Below are 14,930 nucleotides of genomic sequence, written 5' to 3' on the forward strand. Positions count from 1 at the left end.
TGCCCCCAAATTTTGAAAGCAATCTGTAGCAGAAAAAACAATGCCAGAGCTTTTGTAATCCCCGATCTCAAACTACGTTACAGGGCTATAGTGACAGGACAACACATACCAGCACAGAACAGACGCGTGGGTCAGGGAGCAGGACGGAAGACCCAGAAATACATAGTTCTGACTGCAGAGATCTTGGCAAAGCTGTCAAAAATACACATTGTTGGAAAGATAGTCTTTTACTCCAATTGTGCTAGGAAAATTTCATTTCCGTATTTTGGAGAATGGAACTATATCCACATCTCTCACCTTGAAAATGAATTCAAAATGGATCATAGACCTTAATATAAGATTTAAAACTTTGAATTAGAGAAAATTCTCTGAAACCTTTAAGGGGCAGGCATAGCAAAGGTTTTCTGCACAGGGCTGCTTTAGCACAGAGAATAGCACTAAGAGTTGACAGACGGGATTATCTGAAATTAAGTTTTGTCTGACGAAACAATCAGCAGGATGAAGAGCTAGCCTACAGAATGAGAAATATTTGCCAGCGTCAGACGAAGTTGATAATCGAGATATAAATTAAACACCAACCACTTCTCCAAATTATTAGATTAATAAATAAACTAGTTAACGTTCAAAACTAGTTTGAAAAGAAGAAATACAAATGGCTAACAATTAGGAAGGTGCCTAATATCCTTAGCCGGCAGGGGAAAGGGAAGATCGCCTTCGGTTTCCAGTTTGTATGACATGGGATCAGGCAGAAACTTGTGTGTTCCTCAAGGTTTGTTTCATTGCCCATGTGGAAGAGGAGACAGCTGGTTAGTTAGGTGATCAGGTTTGTTTGGGAGTGGGGAGCTCAGTAAAAGAGTTAATTTTTAAAAACTATATAAAACAGTATCAGTAAAATGAGGAAAAATGAAAGGACAGTGAATAATGTACGTATGGAGTGCTTTAAGAAATTTGGGTACCAGTGACAGGCTCAAGATATGCTCGTGGGAATGGGCTGTTGTTACATCCCATCCATGTCACACTTAGGGCCACCGTGCTGTGTGTTCAAGTCTGCACCATATATACAAAATGTTTACTTCCTGTTCCCCCAAATGAGACTGTATCACAATGTTCATAGACCTTGACACTCTCTGCACACTCGACCCTCTTTCCATCCTGAGAAATGATTCATCCCGTTTCTATCAAAGCCGCCACGTGGGTGCACACTCTGGAACCGGTGCCCCTCTTGAGGACAACCCCCTGGGGTAGGGAGGAAACTTTGTAAAACTCTTCACCTTGTTGCTTTCCCTGCTCTGCCTCCGTTTGTCTTTCCCCACACCACTCCAGCTTGCTGCTGTCTTGCTATCCCTCTGCAGCTGGGCACTGCTACTCAGCACAGCAGCAGTAACATCTTGTCAGATTAACCACAGGGCTGTGACGGCGTTAGCCGCGCCTCTTTGTGCAAATACCTTGCACTCCTGGTTTTTCCTCCCTTCACTGGTCATGTCTCTTTTCCTGGCTCATCCTTATCTGCTCAATCTCCAGATGCACCTGGAAACCATGCTTGTATTAGATCCACAGCTGGGAATGCCCTATTTGAAGTCTATACTGAAACACACGGTCTAAGATGCATTTCCTGACAGCTCAGGCTCCCGGCAACACTTGGAGATCACCCATTTATTGTCGTTCTAGTTCTGGGTGACTTCGTATTTATTTAGAATATGCATATGACAAGAGGAAAGTTATTTGTTCTAGGTTGTGGGCGATTCCCAAACCTTTCCCTTCTTCACAGTTTCATACATCAAATGTATGTACTTGGATTACATTCACCCCCCCATTGTTCCCTTATCCCCTAATTTCAGATATTTCTGTGACTGAGAAAGTTCGTGTCTCCATGGCAGCAGGCATCATTTGCTAACAGCTGTGTCTTCATTGCATTTTCATGTTTATCAAAAGATTGTATGAGGTGGATTAAGATTTCCCCATGCACCCACAAGGTAAGATTAATTTTTCCTTTCAGTTTTAGCAAGGAGCATCTAGAACTTAAGACAGCTTTAGAAATCACTAAACACAGACATGATATGGGCATCGAGCTTGATTGACAACTCAGGGGTTCCTGAGTTTGAGAATGAAGGAGGAGCCAGAACCAGGTGTCCCGCGCTACCGTCTCGCCAGCAAGAACCACGCGGTACACATAGGATACTTCTGCAGTAAAGCTTTAATGCCCCTTGGGAGAGCGGGCATCAGCCAACATGGCGGAGACCCAGATAAGATGGAACCCATCCCTTATATAGGAAACAGACCCTGCTTTGGACGTGTCACTCTTTGATTGGTTCACTGCCCATTATCCCAGATGATGCCTCGGGAGTAGGCAGGGACGCAGCGGTAGAGAGTTACCAAGCACGTGCGCTGGGATTAAAGGCGTGTGCTACATCACCTTGAACTCACAGAGATCTGCTTGTCTCTGCCTCCAAGGCATTGGGACCAAAGGCGTATACTACCACGCCTTGAGGTCACAGAGGTCAATCTGCCTCTGCTGCCCAGGTATCAGGACTAAAGGCGTGTACCGCCACACCTTGGGGTCACAGAGGTCAATCTCTACCTTTGTTCCTAGAAGCAATGGAGAATGTGGTCCGGCCCTCCACATATCCCCCTTTTTTTACTTCTTTGCAGAAAGGCAACTCCCTAGGAAGGTAAAGATAGAGGTCGCACTTCCCAAAATGAAAACATAAAAATGGGCTTACACGGAATCTGTCCCTAGGCTCATGACACCTGGAACCTATCCGGCCTGCCCTCTGCCAATTTTCTGGGAAAGGGAATATATGGCAGGAAACCCTTAAGCAGAGCGACTTATCTCTCAGAGAGGGCCATTCTCTGTGCGATGCTCTTCAGCTCGACAACCTTCAGGGCTAGCTAAGCCAAGCACTCCACCCTGTGCAATGGACCACAGTCCTAGGGGTGCAGGAGCTGGTTGGCTTAAACCTTACTGCTTTAACATAAATAACTACACATCAGTAGAGGCCCCTGTTCCAGGGCAGCCAGCGCTTGTGCAATAACCACTTTGTCCCTACGATTTTGGGATTTGAGTCAGCAGACCATCCAGAGGAGAAACACTAATCCATAGTATAGGACTGTTCCAAAACATTTCCACCCCCACCCATTCTTTGAAGTAGGGGAATGAGAGACACGGCCCAGGACTGGAGTCCTACGGCCAAGCTTATAAATCATCTCTAGGACGGTATGGAGGGGGCCCAGAGTCTTATTGGTTGTAAAAAATCGGGGAGACACCGCCATCCTATGGTTGACTGGTAACAGCTTCAGGAAGGCTGAGAGTGTCCTCCATCGGTGCTCTGTCATCCATCCGCAAAATGGCAGGAGGAACAGCAGCCAGTTCCTCAGGCGAATCCGTGTGTTGTGGATCACTCTTCACTGTTTGGGTCAATCGCTCTGGCAGCCAGAATGGGCTTTTTTGATCCTGTGGGAAGACACAAACAGCTCCCCTGGATCTCAATAAGATGGGATCCGGGCCTTTCCATTCATTAGAAAGCACATCTTTCCACTTAACCAAATCTTTGGGCCGCTGCGGATCCGAACAATGTCGTGTTGTAGCATTTTGGCCATTATCATCCAGATTTAAAAAATTTATGGTGAACAGAGCCATGGCGATGGCCATTCTTGGCATCGGGGGCAGTTCCTTTATATTATTCCCCCCTTTTTGTTTAAATAGATATTTATCCAATTTTTAATTTAAATAACCATGGCATTTTGTAACCTATCTTGAAGATACCCATAGTGTTTAGCAGAAATAACTGACAGGATAAGGGAAACTGATAGCAAGCAATAACTGACAAAACAAGGGGAAATCTAGCAGCATAGCAATGGCATAGCAACAACAACATTGCAATGTACAACAACAACATAGCAATAACTGACAGACCAAGGGCAGGAGCTGGACCATCCCTCAGGAACCCGCCAGCTCCGCAGCAATCAGGCCAGACAGCTCCATAGCAGAGGCTTTGTCCTCAGGCCTCTGGACAGATGAATCCACAGCATGAATAGTAGTATTTCTAGAAAAAAAACATAAACTCTTCTCCCAAAATAACATTTAAGAGTATTAAAAAACTCAGTGTAAAAATTTAGCACAGTCAGTACTGGAAGTAGGCTGGTCTTGAACTTAGAGACCTATAGGTCTCTGTTCTAAAGAGCAATCTTGTTTGTCTGTGTCATTATAGTAGGCCTTAGAATTAAACCATTTTAAATCTGGCACCGATGAGATTATTGTTTTAAAAATATGAGAAAACCGTTTTCCTGTTTCCAGCCTGGAGTCCTAAGATGACGTGGCCATTGGGGAACCCATATGGGGATCTCTGTTTTTTACGATATGGGCCGTGTTGCCCCAGTGGCGCCTAGGAAAAACCCAGGACCTGTTTGTTGATATTAGATTTAAGATTTATTGGCTCCCGTATTTCTTGCTGGTACGGTGGCCTCGGGCTCCAGAGCCCGCCCGTCATCCAAGGGCTGTGTGCGGCCCTGGGCCTGCTCGCTGCGCAGCTCCCTGTGTCCCAAGCCAAGAAGTGGCGGCTCCACCCCCAGGCGCCCCTGCCTTCCCCGCGGGGCTAGCCTCGTTCTCTGAGGTCTGAGGCTGTGTTGGTGGCGGAGTGTGGCGGGAGCCGACACCCAGACCAAGGCTGCACAGGCCGGCAATAACTCAAGGTCCGCGCCAGAGCCTGCGGCTCAAGGGGCTGATGGGAGAGGCGGCGAACAGGGCCGCTTCCCTACTAGCAAACTCTCAACACCTGTGCCACAGCAAAAGCGGCTGTAAACTCTCACAAATCCAGTCAACGACCCAATCACCCCAAAATCCAAGGGCCCTTCGCATCCACCTCCCTGCGGATCCTGAAACATCAGACGAGCCAAGCGTACACACAGCAATCTTTCAGGAGGACTTGAGTTCTTAAAATGCTAAGCAGTTCTTAAAAACTTAAGTCACACTATGTAGATGTAATACGGTACTGCCTGTTTACTGCATTTAAACCTTAATTGCGCTTTTATTATGATAAATACGACCAGCCCTGCCTGAAGTCAGCATCGTTTAGCATAGCCAAATGGAACCAGAGCCATTTTACCCTCAGAGACCAGCACAGTTTTAGGTACATTGTAAGCCTTCTGGCCCGGCTGTCTGTGGCACCGCTCTCATTCTCGGTACAGCTGTGATACCCTCCAGGCCAGGCACCAACTGAGCCTGCGCAACGTGCTCTCCACCATAGCCACAGAGCAAAGCTCCGCTCCAGCCGCCCTCCAGCCCCAGCTGCACCCATTCCGAGCCCAAACCGGTGTACGGAGCAAAGCGGAACTCAGAGAAGCAGGCTTGCTGCTCTGCAAGGACCTCATTTAATCTTTTAGGGAATTTGGGCGTCGTTAGTCTCTGGCTGCTTCCTGCTGTTATTGGGCCGTTGCATTCTTAGGGGTATACACTACAACATTTCAGGAGGTCTCGGTGATTCAAACCACATAAATCCCAAGTACACCCTTAGGCTCTCCTTTTCTGTGGAGACGAAAACAGAACCTCTTTCCCAAAACATCATATCCTTAGCAGTTTCTAAGTTTAAATATCTTTCTCCTATCCAGTACACAAAAGACAACACATATAACATAACATAAAGCTTTTGACCTTGTAAATCAGCCTTCTCCCCCATTTTTATTTTTTTTAAAATCACTGGGAGGTCCTTTTTAACTTATTTTCTTTTCTGTCTCCCCCATTCTTTACCGGAGGGTCCTTTTTAACTTATCTGAGTGTGCGCACAACCTCCCACTGCTGCTCAGTTTCTGATATGCTCTCTGGACTTTAGAGCGTACCTTTCTAAGCTTGCATGCCTGCAGTTCTGAATCCTCCTTGTGTCCAAGGGGTCTCCGGTGGTGCAAAGTTCTTCTTTTTCCCGGGTATCAGCACCAGATGTCCCGCGCTACCGTCTCGCCAGCAAGAACCACGCGGTACACATAGGATACTTCTGCAGTAAAGCTTTAATGCCCCTTGGGAGAGCGGGCATCAGCCAACATGGCGGAGACCCAGATAAGATGGAACCCATCCCTTATATAGGAAACAGACCCTGCTTTGGACGTGTCACTCTTTGATTGGTTCACTGCCCATTATCCCAGATGATGCCTCGGGAGTAGGCAGGGACGCAGCGGTAGAGAGTTACCAAGCACGTGCGCTGGGATTAAAGGCGTGTGCTACATCACCTTGAACTCACAGAGATCTGCTTGTCTCTGCCTCCAAGGCATTGGGACCAAAGGCGTATACTACCACGCCTTGAGGTCACAGAGGTCAATCTGCCTCTGCTGCCCAGGCATCAGGACTAAAGGCGTGTACCGCCACACCTTGGGGTCACAGAGGTCAATCTCTACCTTTGTTCCTAGAAGCAATGGAGAATGTGGTCCGGCCCTCCACAACCAGGAGCTGAGGCCTGACTCCGATGAGCCTTAAAGAACAGGCAGAGGAGGGTGAGCTTCTGCAGAAAGGCAAGGTCGGCTTGACTTATTCTGACATTAATGGCCTCACCACTGCCCAAGAGGGAGAGGCCATATTCCAAGTTAATATTCCATTTTATACCTAATATGAGAGGGAGAAACACAGGTACTTAAGCCCGGAGTAAACACAGTCATTACTGTGACCACAGAGCATCACCGATGGACCAATAAAAGGGAGGACTCATGAGAGAAGAAAGCCCATCTCGGCAGTGAGTAAAGTATCAAATCAACACTCGTAAACCTGCTGCCCTTTCCTGGGGCCATCTGAGCCCTGCTCACAAGCCAACTGCCCTTTGTTATTGTTATGAGTTCTGTTTGTCTCCACGAAGGACATGTCGGTGTCCTATCCCCTGGTACCTGTGAATGTGACATTGCTCGTGAAGAGAGTCTTTGCCAATGAAATTGTGGGAAGATGGGCTTGATATGATTAGTGTCCTTACAGGAAAAGGAGACAGACATCCATGAAGACAGTGTTAAAGATGAGACAGAATCGGATCACAAGCCAAGGATCGCCAGGGACTGACCCCAACGCCGAAGGCAGGAGGGACAAATGATCAGGGAGCACAGTGATGGGATGGGATGGGACGAGGATCACAGGGCTACAGGAGCGGAGCACACCAACAGCATACCCATCGCTGTAGCATGTAATCTCCCCACAGAGCAGTAACTGGCAGATACCTGGAGGTGTGCTTGACCTGGCTAGAGTGGCTTGTCATCTGTCGGACACTGTTCGGTTCCTGGCTCTGTTGGATTTTTGGCAATCCTTAAGACTTAAAAAACAAACAAACAGTAATCTTTCTTGGGGTTGATGTTACAAGAGCGTGTGTAGACTTCTCAACAGTGGGTCTGTTGCCTAGAAAGGCGTACCAAACCCCAGCTGACACCTTTGTTCGATGATCCTTAAAGCAAAGCCAGAACGTATTGGGAATGTCGCCTGGTTCTTAAAAGAGGTAGGGCCTAACCGTGCACTTACAGGAGGGATGCGGCCCGGACTCTGGGGCTCCAGCTTTGGAAGAGGCAGACATATTGTAGGTATGAGGCAAACCTTGCGCCAAGAGACCAGGAAGAGGTTGCAACGATTGTGTGGAAGACTCTTCTGCACACACAGCTGCCCAGGGACTGCCCGGATGGGGGTGGGGGTGGGGGGACAGTAGGAGCGATTCTTATGCGGAGAATCAGGTTATGAGAGCAGGTATGCCCCGAAGGTGTCCAGGATCCTTGAAATCAGTGCATGGATGCTTATCAGTTCCTGCTGCTACCACTGGGTGTCGCCATTGTCCCGCGAAGGGCGCAGGAGTGTCAGGCTATGGCGTCTCCTTCACCGGTAACTGCACAGACTCGATCCTGCCTGGCTCAGGGCACCCCAGGGAAGCACAATGGGTCCCGCCATTTGTCGCACATGCTCACAGCAGCCCGCGCCCGGGTCAGAGGCCTAGGCCTGCTGGAGCGCGTCTGTCCTATCCTTCAGAAAGCAAAGCTGCTGCCGGACTTCTAGGGAGATAACACTTGGAAATGTCGTTTTGAGGTCTACAAGGACCCCATTCTTGCGGAACTAGCAAGCCAGGCCCTCGTGCTCCCAGAATCTGGCCCAAGCAGTCAGTCTCTCTAGGGCCCTCAGGTCCGTCGAACTCTGAGGTCTCAGGTCCCTGGGCCAGAATCAGTGCATCTTTACACCTCACAAGGGGCCGCTAATGGAAGGTGGTTACTCACCCCTGACAGGACTGGCCAGGACTGGCATGCTAATGGAGAAGCCCTTCGGTGTCGAGGCTAGGGACTTCGGTTTTGAGGAGACCCCATAGACAGGAGAGAGATGGAAGCTGGGGTGACAGCAGAAGTCACCAGAAGCCGCTGCTCCTCGGGCTGTTTCCTGTTCTTAAACTGTATCCTTTTCCCTTCTGTGTGAAGCAAAACTACGGGAGACTCGTGGGGTGTCTGACTGCGATGACTTTGTCTCCGGGGCTTGTGTCAATTGTCCTTGCCACAGAAACACCCTTAGCTCTGGCTAGAAAGCCCAAAGAATTTCCATCGTTCAGGAGCCCTGGGATATCACGTTCTAAGCAGCTCCTTGTAATCAGTGCCAGTGCGTGGCTGCTTATCACAGCCTCAGTTTCCTCATGGGAGATTAGGACCAGGTGCTTTCATGGAGCCAACAGTGAAACAGTAGGACTGAAAAAAAAAAAGACCCTTTCTTTTTTACTCCTAGGAAGTGAAGCTTTGGGGGGAGGGAATGGGGGGACATCCGCCATTTTTTTTTTTCAAACAGTGTCTCTTACTGAGCTGGAACTTACCAAATAGGCTAGAGTAGAAGATGGTCATTGAGCCCCAGGGATCTGCCTGTGTCCACCTCCCTAGCTACAGAATTACAAGCCTGTGCCACTTCCTCCCTCCCTCCTTCCCTCCCTCCCTCCTTCCCTTCCGTTCCTTCCCTCCTTTTGATTTCTTGACTGTTGAGGATTGAACAACAGTCCTCTGGCTTGAGAGGCAAGAGGCAAGAGTTTAAGGACTGAGCTCTCTCCAGGGGCGTCTCTGTCTTTTGTTTTGAAACAGTATTTTGTATGTATCAGGCTGGCCTGCACCGTATGTAGTTGGCCACGGCATTGGACTTCAGCTACTCCTGCCTCCATGTCCTGAGTGCTGGGGTTACAGATGTACTGCCCAAATATCCAGTGTATGCAGTGTTGGGGACCAAATTCAGGGCTGCTTGTTCTCTAAGCAAGCACCTACCATCTAAGCTGTACCCCTAGACCATGGAAATCCTTTTCGCTCAGTTTTGTAGCTTTTTGGTAGAGATGGACAGGTATTAAAAGTTGTCCACTGCTCTGGGGGCCCTGTGAGGAGTGGCCCAGCAGCTGGCCTGTGGGGAAGAGGGACAATGCCTCAGCCAGAAGGCGGCAGACAGAGCAGACAGCAGCCAAGGAGTCCGATAGGCCACTGCCAGCAGGAAAAACAAATCCCGTGCCACCAGATCTGTGATTTCAAGGCAAACCGGAAATCTAGATTTTTTTATTGCTGTTTCCTAATGTTTGAATGTTGGCAAGTGATTCAAATAATTGGTCCAACACTGAAAGCCAACCCAAACAGGTCTAAGGGCCAGATTAAGGGCTCTGACTTCCAGTTAGTTGACCTGAGATCCAGACCTCTGCGGGACCTTGGCCTGCCTGCTGGTTCACAACTAGCCGTCTCTGCAGGCAGTGGGAAGACACCCCAACGCTTGCCTTTGGCCTCCCCAGCTATTATGTGGCTATTTAGGTGTAGATACATGAAGGGTTTCCTGGAGATTGGTATCTATCGTTTCAGTATTTCCCAGGAACACTTTGATATGGCTTAAGTACTCTATAACAACAGAGGTGACTATAACCTCTAGGTCACTTGTTTCTGGATCTCAGTCTTACTGTGTGTAATATGAAAATGTCTAACTAGACACTCACAGCTCAAGTCTTTATTGGCTCTAGAGTCAATTTTTTTTTGTTTTGTTTTGGTTTTGGTGGTAGTGCTAATTTTGTAACATACTACCAAAATGTAACCCTTCGACTTGTGGCTTTAGTTGAACTAGGTTCACACCATCCAGCAGGAGCATGATGCAAGCAAGCCTTAGGTGTAATTTTAAATTTTCTAATAGTCACATTAAAATAAAAAGGAAGAGGTTGGGAAGATGGCCCTGTGAGTGAACGCAAGCATAATTACCCATTGCCTGTGTTTGATTCCTAGCACCCATCCGTGTTAGAAAATAAAATCTGGGAATGGCAATGGCTATTGCATAGGTGATCCTAGTGTTTGGCAGGGGCAGAGAGGAGCATCCCTACCGCTTGCTGGTTAGCCAGTCTGGCCAAATTGTTAAGCTTCAGGGTCCGTGAAAAGCCCTGTCTAAAAAAAAAAAAGAGAGAGAAAAGAAAAAGAAAAGAAAAAAGGGTGATCGTTAAGGAAGACACACTTGTTGATCTCTGGCTCCCACAGGCACATGGATGCACACTGCAAACGTGCAGACGTGTATTTGTACATACACACACGAGTTAAAGATAGGTAAGGTCGATTTTAGTCTTACATTCAGCAGTCAAATATCTCACGGGTCAATATGCAATCCACATGAAAAATTCTAGGAATATAAAGTATGTTTCAGACCAATTTCTGGTTATCACTGTGAACAGCACAGATCTAGGGTGAGAAGTGGCTGTGACCCTCAAATTCCGCAGTGAGACCTAAGTGGGAAAAAGAAATCTGCATTTCCTGCCGTGTGGGGGCTCTGCATGCTCTTCACACATCCCGTCCCCTCCAGTTTTTCTTTTCAAAAGCCATACCATGTTTGGAATGCACTGCGCCGGGGTCTAACCTTGGCCACCAGACACCTTCTCTCTGTCTCTCTTTCTCTTTTAGAGACTTAGCTATTTTTATTTTATGTGTATGGAGGTTTTGCCTGCATAAATATCACTACACATGTGTGCAGTGGCCACAGAGGTCAGAAAAGGACATCAGATCTCCTGGAGCTGGAGTTAAGGATGTTAGTGCAGGCATCCTTAGCACCTCATGATGCGTAGGATCCCCAGATTCCAGCTGTAACCGTTCTCCATCAACATGATTCAGTATTCCAGCATGGTTATGAGAGCCCGGTCGTTTCAGAATGTTCAGTGATGCATTAGTTATCATGTCAGTGCTGGGTGTCAAAGCTGGGTCATCTGGAAGAGCAGCCAGTGCTCTTGACTGCTGAGCCATCTCTCCAGGCCCCAATATGGCACCTTTTCCCTGTTCATCAGCTTAGATAGGCAAGACCTGCAGAGAAGAGAAGAGAGTCTGCACTGGGGCTTCTGGGTAAGTACTGCCTGCAGCCTCTGTCTTTCAGCCTCCTGTTCCAGTCTGTAAGCCCCGAAGAAGCCAGAGGCAGCTAGGAAAGGAAGCTAGAGAGAAGGGGCAGCCTCTCCTTTGCAGAGGCAAAGATGGAGGTGGAGCAGCCCTGGTTGTGAGGGTCTGGTGGAAACTGAAAAGGAGGTTGGGAGTCTTAAATTATGCTGCTTGGTCTTACTATTAAAACTAAGGACCTTATGCTTGCTTGTTTCTGAAGATTATAAGAGGATTTGCTTTCAAATGTTCCAGCAAAAACAATGGGTATCTGCGTGGTGGAGATGGGCATTTATGAAACAGAGTGAGTTCTGTACGCTGCTGTCCTTTCTTTCTGGTCATATGTTAGTAAAAATGTAGAGACAATACCGGAGACGGTGGCCTGTACCTGTACGCCCAATAGTGAACTGGCTAAGGCAGGAGGATGCTGAATTCAAGGCCAATCTTGGCTACAAAGTGCAACATTGTCTAGAAAGGATAATAAATGAAGATAATGAATGTTTAGGCTTAGTATAGGGCAGGGAAGGTTTGGAACCTCCCTGAGATACACTCGTGGGTGGGGCAGGGCTGTTCCTGCTGAGCGAGACTCAGTGGGCACATGACAATTTTTTTTTCTTTTAGTGAGCCAGTATGTTTATTGGGGCCACTTATAGGGATATAGATGATCCAAAGGTAGCTGCATCATCCGAAAGCTGGCCCCGCCGTGGAAGACTTAAGAAAGCTGCATTACTGCTCTGGGTACAGTGCTTACAGATACTCAGAATGACCCAGCATTTGACGCACCATCTCCTTGACCCTCATATGTATATATATAAAATACTCAAACTAAAAAATAGCATATATATTTTTTCATAGTTTGAATATTTACATATATATGCAATTTTCCTAGTTTGAGCACTTTATATTATTCAATTTTATCTTTTTTGTTGACTCTGTGTTATTATATTCTTTTTTAAATTATTTTTATTGAGCTATATATTTTCTCTGCTCCTCTCTTTTCCTCTCCCCTCCCCTTCTATCCTTTCTCATAGTCCTCATGTTCCCGATTTATTCAGGAGATCTTGTCTTTTTGTAGAGGAATTTCTAAAAGACTCTCGTTTTTCAAACGCTTCCCACGAGAGCCGCTGGTCCAGCTTGCTCATTATTTCTCTGAGTGACTGAATTTCTGTGTTCCCATTCCAGGATCATGCCTTCTGGCTGAGACACTCACTCCAGAGGGGCTGGGCAGATGAGTTAATTGCTCCCCAACTCTTTGGGATGATCTGGTGATGGAGCAGATCACCATGGACACCGTTTTAGACATTCCTGGGGTGTAGAATCCTTGAGGCTTGGGGACAACCTCTGTGAAGACACCGGGTACAGCAGAGGGCTATTAGTTGTTGGCAATCATTTGGGCATTTTGAAATGACTGGGATCTCACGACTATGCTGGAATAGTGAATCATGTTGCTGGTGAATGGCTCCAGCCAGAGATCAGGGATCCCACACGTCATGAAGTGCTAGGGATGCGTAGACTTACATCTCAGTACATGGACAGAGTGGCTGACCTGTGAATGGTAGGCCCCTCCCTGGACAACCTGCAGCCCTGTGTTGTAGCCACAGGTCCTGATAGCCAGAGCTCTATGAGAGGTTTCAATTATTATGGACTTTTGGGACAAGCCTTGCTGGATCCTCTATATGAACTTCCTACTGCACACGAGCCAAAGTCTGTGTCCTCTTGATCCCCTGAAGCATGGGCACCCTGGATAGCTTCTTTGTTGAGAGAGGCCTTCATTCATTCATTTTGAGTCCTCTTGTGCAAATTTCATAGGGAGACCTCCGTGGGCTGCCTTCCTGTGAAAACTTTGGCCTGCCTTTTGTTTTGTTGCCTAAAGTAATGGCTGACACTCTGTGGAGACCAGGTCAGTGCGAGGCAATGTGAGAGGCTTTGTGTGAACTAGTAAGCCCACCCAGCCCTCCTATGAGATGATCTTCATGTTCCTGTCATTCAGATGGTTTCGGAAAGACCTGTTAAAACAGTGACCAGGTGACACGCCCAAGGACATAGACCAAGCTGTGACCCAGATCCAACCCAGCCACAAAGGGCTGGCGGTCATCCATTGTTTGATTTTTTGCCTTCCAGACAACTTACAATGACAAGTTTGGTGACAGACCCCAATCACATGTGTGGCCAGCCCGAGGCTGGGCCTTCCACCCTAGCCATGAGAAACCCTTAGCGTCATGTTTCAGAGCCCTGCCTCTGTGTGACATTCTAATCCATATATGGTGAAAAGTGGTCTTTGCCCAGCGAGGGTCCTTGGGGTGAGGAAGGAATTAAGAGTCATTTCTGATGAGAGCAAATGTTTCTTTTGAAAAGCCAAAGAGTGTTTTTGTTTTGTTTTGTTTTGTTATCTGAAGTTTCCATTTGCTTGACACAATTTTCCAGGGCCCTACAGAGGCCACCTGAAGAACATGAACAGAGAACGCCTGGTGCCTTGAGTTTACGAAGTGCATCCAGTGCCCACCTTGACTTAGCTCTCTGCATGGCTTACAGGCTTCAGTCCTGACTCTGACCCCCACAGAGCCTGTGAAGCAGAAGCTCAAGGGGGCCGGAGCTTTTGCCTAGTTGCTCAGATGAGACTCAGGCCTCATGGTCTAAGTTGGAGTTTTCATCATTAAGAAAAAAAAATGGAATTGAAGAAGACAGCACGCCTGTGTCCTGAGGATGTCAGGGGCTGTTCTCAGGAAACCCCTTTGGGGCCTGGAGCCTGTCGATCCATCCTCCCAGGCGGTCACACGCTGGGGACGTCAGGATGTCATCACAGCTGGACCAGTGGGGTCTAGAGGAGTGGCTGCTGGCCTCATTTCAATCGTTAGACTCTGCCCGGCTGTCGAGGATTGGGGTTAATCAAGCCTGACTTTTCCTTGCACTGGGAGACCCTCACAGAGACAGAACTGTGTTCTCTTCTGCACTTACAGACACTACGAGCATCTTGCAGATATGGGCTTGGGGTAGCTGACAGCCCCTTCTGATAGGCAGGTAGAATTTCTGTCCCTTGATTTATTGAGTTCCTCTGGGAGCCCTTTTGTGTTTTTCTCCATCATACTGTTACCCAGGTGTCTGCTCCCTACCACCTTAGAGGGGGAGGGGACGCAGGGTGCTGACTGCTACTCTACCTTGTAGTGTCTGTAGGACCTGAGGGGTGGCGAGGCTTTGCCACAAGCTTTGGAGGTAAGAGGGCTTCTTTATCTACACAATCGCGGGAATAGGGACTGTTGGAACTGACCTCTCCATGGTCACACGGAACCAGAGTTGAACCTATCTATTCTGTCATGCACCAAGATTTGTTCAACTTCAGTTACGACAAAAGGTTCCCTCCTTTATGCCTGTGGCCCGTGATGTCTTGAATAGTCACTAGCTGTCTTAGTCAGGGTTTCTGTTGCTATGACGAGACACCATGGCCATGGCAACTCTGCTGAAGGAAAACGTTTAATTGGGGTGGCTTACAGTTTAGAGGTTCAGTCCATTGTCATCATGGTGGGACATGGTGGCGTGCAGGCAGACACGGTGCTGGAGATGGAGCTAAGATTTCTACATCTTGATCACTCAGGAAGTGA

This window comes from Myodes glareolus, chromosome 13 (genome assembly GCF_982192425.1).
Source record: "Myodes glareolus chromosome 13, mMyoGla1.1, whole genome shotgun sequence".
Classification (NCBI taxonomy): domain Eukaryota; kingdom Metazoa; phylum Chordata; class Mammalia; order Rodentia; family Cricetidae; genus Myodes; species Myodes glareolus.